Source organism: Primulina tabacum, chromosome 8 (assembly GCF_025594145.1).
Source record: "Primulina tabacum isolate GXHZ01 chromosome 8, ASM2559414v2, whole genome shotgun sequence".
Lineage (NCBI taxonomy): Eukaryota > Viridiplantae > Streptophyta > Magnoliopsida > Lamiales > Gesneriaceae > Primulina > Primulina tabacum.
Window position 1 is genome coordinate 35,471,317 of NC_134557.1, and position 6,000 is coordinate 35,477,316.

Sequence of the window (6,000 nt, forward strand, 5' to 3'; positions counted from 1 at the left end):
AGGTGGCTCATTTGTGTTAGGGTTCGGGTGAGAGGCTGAGCCGGCTGTGCAAGGGCCATCCCTAGTCATGAACCAGACCCTGGTGGGACGAATTCATGATCCAAGATGGCTCGAACTTGGTTAAAGCTTGTCACGAAGCCGACCGATCGAAGGGTGGACATTGGCCGTGGGTATGGGTGTGTTGGACGCTCCTCGAGTGCGCGGGTGTTGGGGCGAGCGTGGGGCTGCAAGTCATGGTTAGTTGAGTCCAGTAGGGTCTGGTCTTGGTCCTAGGTGGTCTGGTTCGGGTCTGGTCAGGACGGATGTGAGGCCCATTTACACTAATGACAATTAATGATCAAACAATAATGGTTTGATTTAAAGTTGCAGCGGAAAAAGGTTTAAAATTCTTTAAAACGGATCTCAGGGCCTAGAAAAATTTCGGCATGAACTCCCCGTAAGTAGGACATCCCGAAAATTCAAGCAACAGTTTATATCAAAATATACTCCAACTAGAGTCATTAAAACAAAAACCGAAGTTAAACACCTATAGTCGAACTGGCCAGGACTAAGCAGAAATTAAAACTTACCAGATCATAAGAATCACAGAGTCGACTCAGAACATCACAAAAATAAACAAATATCACCACAGATACACGGGGCATCTCCCCGGCAAATAAAATACAACACAAGACTAAAACAAACTCAAGATGTAGAACCCATAAATCAGTAGACGTATAAGCCATGCATAATTCTAGATTTTTAAATTTAATTGACTTCATTGCATAATTATTTTAAATCCATTTATTTGAAGTTAATTATTCATTCTTTCAGTTCATTAGTTTGATTTTTAGCATTTCAGTTATTTCAGTGAGGCCGGACCGGAGTCGGAGTTTTGAGGTAGAATTTAAGATTCGAGAAATATTTCCAGAAGTTAATTTAGCTAGCAAGTAAGTTCATTTAAGTTAGTAAGGGAGGTTTGAGGATTTAATTTAATTATTTGAGGTGATTAAGAAATGAGCTCATTTAAGTTATTTAATTAAGGGTTAGCTCACTAAATTATTTAAAGGATTAGTAAGGCTTTCAAGGATTATTAGTTGACTAGATAACCATCACTTCCCATTCATTTTATTGCAATTTTCGGCCCCCATAGTTGCTAGACAATTTAATTGCCAACTCATCAACCTTTTGACCATTTCTTTGCATGTAAGTTGTAGGATAATTCTAGGATTTTTGAGAGCACAATTTAATTAAATTAATGGACATATCCTAGACTAGAAAACAAGAAAAAATCGGCCACTACCTCTAGAAACATCCATCAACTCATTTGATATCAGACCATAATTCAAAATTCAAATTTGGGAAGACTTGGTCTTGATATGATCCTATTATTGTGCACCCTTCTCCTCACCTTCATAACCATCACTCCCCCTCCAACTCCACCGAAAATAAGACCCCTTTTCAGAGGTAAAAGTCGTGAGCCATAGCTAGGGAGTAAGGCAAGAAATCGAGAGCCAAGAAAGGTAGAGAAGTAAGCCACTCTGTCTCCTCCGCGCCGTCTCGTCTCTTCTTTTCGTTTTCATTTCAAACGATAACAGGCATGTCTAGATCTCTTTCAAACCTCAATCAAGTCATATTATCAATTATTTTTCAGTACATGATCAGATTTTATCATTTCAAAAACCGAAATTTTCAGCAAAACAAGAAAGAAAATTCTGCACAGATTTTATCGACTTTCATGCTTCACGTTTGGGTATGTTCCTTTTGATTTCAGGGATGGATCGTTCCAGGAGCTCGAGGCTACATATAGACATGTACTAGGACATGTTAGGGCCATGATAGATCGTGAGTTTCAGTTCCATACATGCTGGAACGAGCACATGACAGCAACCTCCCCATTAGTGCAGAATCTTGTTCGAAAAAGAAAATTCAGTTTGTTGTCATGGAGGAAGGATCTGATCTTGGCTGCCCCAAAGGCCTATAGCCATGGTTGGATCACTCCCCTAGCAATTCTAAGACGTGAATAAGTTGCTATTTTGGTGGCTTGGTCCACGGCTCATCGGTTTTTAAATAATCAACAAGAACAGCCCCTTCCCCATTTCGGCTTCTCCTTTTTACAGCTCGTATGGTTCGAATATTGTGGAATGGTGTGGATCTTGTTTGGCCTATGGCCCTTAGCCACGGTTCATATCATGCTCCTAGATGTCTAGATCGTGCCATGGTCAATCAAATGGCCACTGGAATGACGCAAGACATCGATCTAAGCAAAACACTACACACGCATGCACGTTGCTCTCGGTTGGACCCTTCGGTTGAGTTTTGGTGTGATGCGGATTGTGGCTGGCCTAGGGCCCTTAGCCATGGTTCAAATCATTCCTTGGGATGTTGGTAAGAGTCTCTGGTTGGTGGTTCACGCCCCTAATGGCCAATAGTCTCGAAACCAACGCAAGTCTTGTAGTTGCGCAGCTGCTGGAAATTACAGCAAGTTGCTGTGTCGTTTAGAAGGCTCGTTTGAGTTCTTGGTTGGCTTTTAGCCCATGGCCTTGGATTGGACAGTGCCGCATTGAGTTTGGAAGGTCATGTTTTTGACCGTTTGTCATTCGGATCATTTTCGAGGTTGTACGAGAATTTACGGTGCAATGTGCCAAATTGACTCTCGAAAGAGCGTTTCGTGTTTTGGCCTCCATTCCACCTAGATTTCGACCCTATCATTTTAGGAGCATTATTTTATGATTTTTCAGCGTATTTTAATCATGACTATACGTCGGTTCGGTGTCGGTTCAGGTTGGCTCGGAGTCATGATTAAATGCGAAGTCATTAGGCATCATAGTCGCATCTTTTGAACGTAAATTGCATAGTTGGTCAAGTTTAAGCTATTGCATATTTTTCATGGCACAGTTAGGTTGCAGCGAGCCTGGGGACGATCCAATCCAATCCAGTTGGTAAAAATTACAGGAATTTTCATTACGCCAGTTAATTATTTTACGTGCATTAAATAGAAAATGATTATTTTTGAGATTTATGCAATATGGCTTGTGGTTCATTCACTATGTGGGAGTGTTATTTTATACGGTCGCCAGTGACCGATCAGTTCAGTATGGTACCACCCGGTCGCCAGTGACCGACCAGCTCAGTTCAGTTTCAGCCTCCCCGGTAGCCAGTTACCGATCAGTTCAGCTTAGTGCAGTGGCCACAGGCGTAAAACATAATCTCAACAGAAAATTTTACCAGTTATTTCAGTACAGGCTCCAAGGAGCAAACATTTTTACTGTGATTATCAGTTCAGTTATGCACGTATTATAATTGCTCAGTACAGATTATGTTCAGCATGCCTCAGGACATGATATTTTATCCCATGCATATTTTAATTCAGATTTTTTTTACTCGTTACCTGCGATTTATGCATGCTGAGTCTTTAGGCTCACTAGACTTGATTGTTGTAGGTACTGATGAGGCCAGGGCCGAGGGCGGGGACCAGTGAGCCAGCTTGGGTCAGCAGTAGTGGCACCCGAGGACCTCAGTGCAGCAGTTGTTATTTTATTCCGCAAACAATTTTTTTCAGTCGTTGGATAATTTTTAAATTGTTATTGTTGGCAAAACTTTATTTTCTTCCGCTGCGATTATTTTAAACATTGAACTTGATTCATCAGTCGATTTTATGAATGAGGCCATTTAAGTTCTTTTAAAAAGGAAAATTTTTAATTTTCCGCAAATTTTCAAGAAAGGAGTTTTAGGCCCGTTACACAAGACATACATATAGACTATCTGGGAGACTCCACTGAACAGAACCAAGCAATCCAACCTCAATCTTGAGCTCCACTGGCGGAACCTCGGCCTGATGCTGCAAAACGACTCGGGAGATCTACCATGGTGCCCAATAGCAACCACAGCAGCCCCCCCCAGAAAACAACAGAGATTAGGATTCAGGTATGAAACAGTTCAACAATAACAAAAATAATCATAAATCATGCATAATCATATTAATGTGCAATGCATGAAAGGCTCAACGAATAATCGGGATAACAGGAGCCAACAAACGGTACGATAACAACTGGAATAATGCTCGAGCAACAACACAGGGGAGCTACATCTTCATGCAGCTAAACCGCCCTGCCAAGTATGCGAGGTATGCCAAGATGTGCTGAATAACACCCCTCTCGGCCTCCATACAACTGATACGGTATAACAGGATGGCACAACAGAACGAAATAGATGACACAATCCCAGTGCTCACCTCAAAAGGCTGCACTAACCACGAGATTGTTCAATCACATCTACGGTCTCATGTGTATAGGCCTATCAGGCACACTATGATCCCGAGATAAACAACAGTGCCAGATAACAATAGATATCAACAACGGGCTAACAAGAACGATATGGCTCAACATGAATGTTATAATAGTATTCCCTATGCTAAATGCCAATAATATGTCACAATACTAAATATATATCACAACGAAGGCATTTAACAACTTGCAACAGTCAACAAATCATAAACACCATCGGTGCAACACAGAATGACAATTAAACATAATTTATGTTTTATCATCGTATGTTACCGAGCTGTAACATACCTATACCGACTGATAATGACAACAACTCAACTTTGATCTCCTCGACCTAACAATAAGATAATATAACAAGTCGAGTAAATTTCCAAATTTTAGCTTGTACCTATGCTCAGTTTTAAGGTAAAAACTTAACCAAAACTTAACCAAAATATACTTATCATACATGGTTGGAATCCTAACTCAAAAATCCATATTTCATCAGAAGATGTCAACAAGAAATTAAATCATCTTGACATGGATAAACATCCACAACCAGAAATCTAGAAAAATGAATTCTGTTACAGTTTAAGATTCGGCACCTATGACCATAAAATTCATATCTAATTCATTTTTGCTCCAAATCAATATCCACCAATTGGAAATGAAAGAAAACTCAAATATCTAAGTGTTTCTAGAAGAAACCATTTCCATAATCCTAATAGATAAATCCCAGAATTATCTAGAAAATGCTACTCCATACGCACTTCGCGGCAGAATTCTGTAATGGTGCAGTTTTGGAAAAATGAGCATAACTATCTCAATTTTTAATGGAATTTAACGAATCTTATATCATTACGAATACAACACATAGTTCTACAACTTTTATTTGAATCATATGTTCAGAATCCTAATGAATATATGCCATAATCCCGAATTACAGTAGGTGTTATACACATCACAATTGCAGAATTCAATTTTGGCACATTTTGGTAGAAAAATCATATCAAATGCGTTTCTAATCAATATTCGATGATTCCAGGGCAATAGAAAGCTAACAACAGAGCTACAAGTTCTATTTGAACCACAAGTCGAGATTCTTAGTGCACAATACACATAAACTCGAAATTCAGAAGCACAAAAACTGAAACTCACCAATTACTGCACAGAAACATGGCTCACGAAATGGAGCTTCGATCTGCTCGCTTACTTGCTCAAAATTCGTGTTTTATGACTCAAAACGAAGCTATTGATGTAAGAAAGACAACTCCTCAAACCGATCAAGATTTCAACGTCGGACGGAGGAGATATCGCGATTTTGCCGCGGTTGCTCCAAGGGTGACAGGAATGGGGTTGAGGGAAATGGGTTTTCTTCCTTCCTTCTCTCTTCCTTATCTCGTTTTCTTATTTTCGAAGGAGGTATGTGTGTATATATTTGTATATAATGTAATATTCATGCCTTTTTTTATCCCGGTTTTGCATTTATTTTGCTATCGTGTGTTATTTAAACTCTATATATATTTTATATCGTTAAATTCTCCGATATTCTAAAATACATATTTTTAACACACTTCTTGAATTTATTTGACATAAATAATTATTTTAATTTACAAATCAATAATTATTCTAATTATGCCAAATTACCGGATAATTAATTACATGGCCTTCTCCACCCCTTAAAACAAATTTCGTCCTCGAAATCTCTGTTTATACACATACATCTTACACACGATACGAAACCAACAATACATTA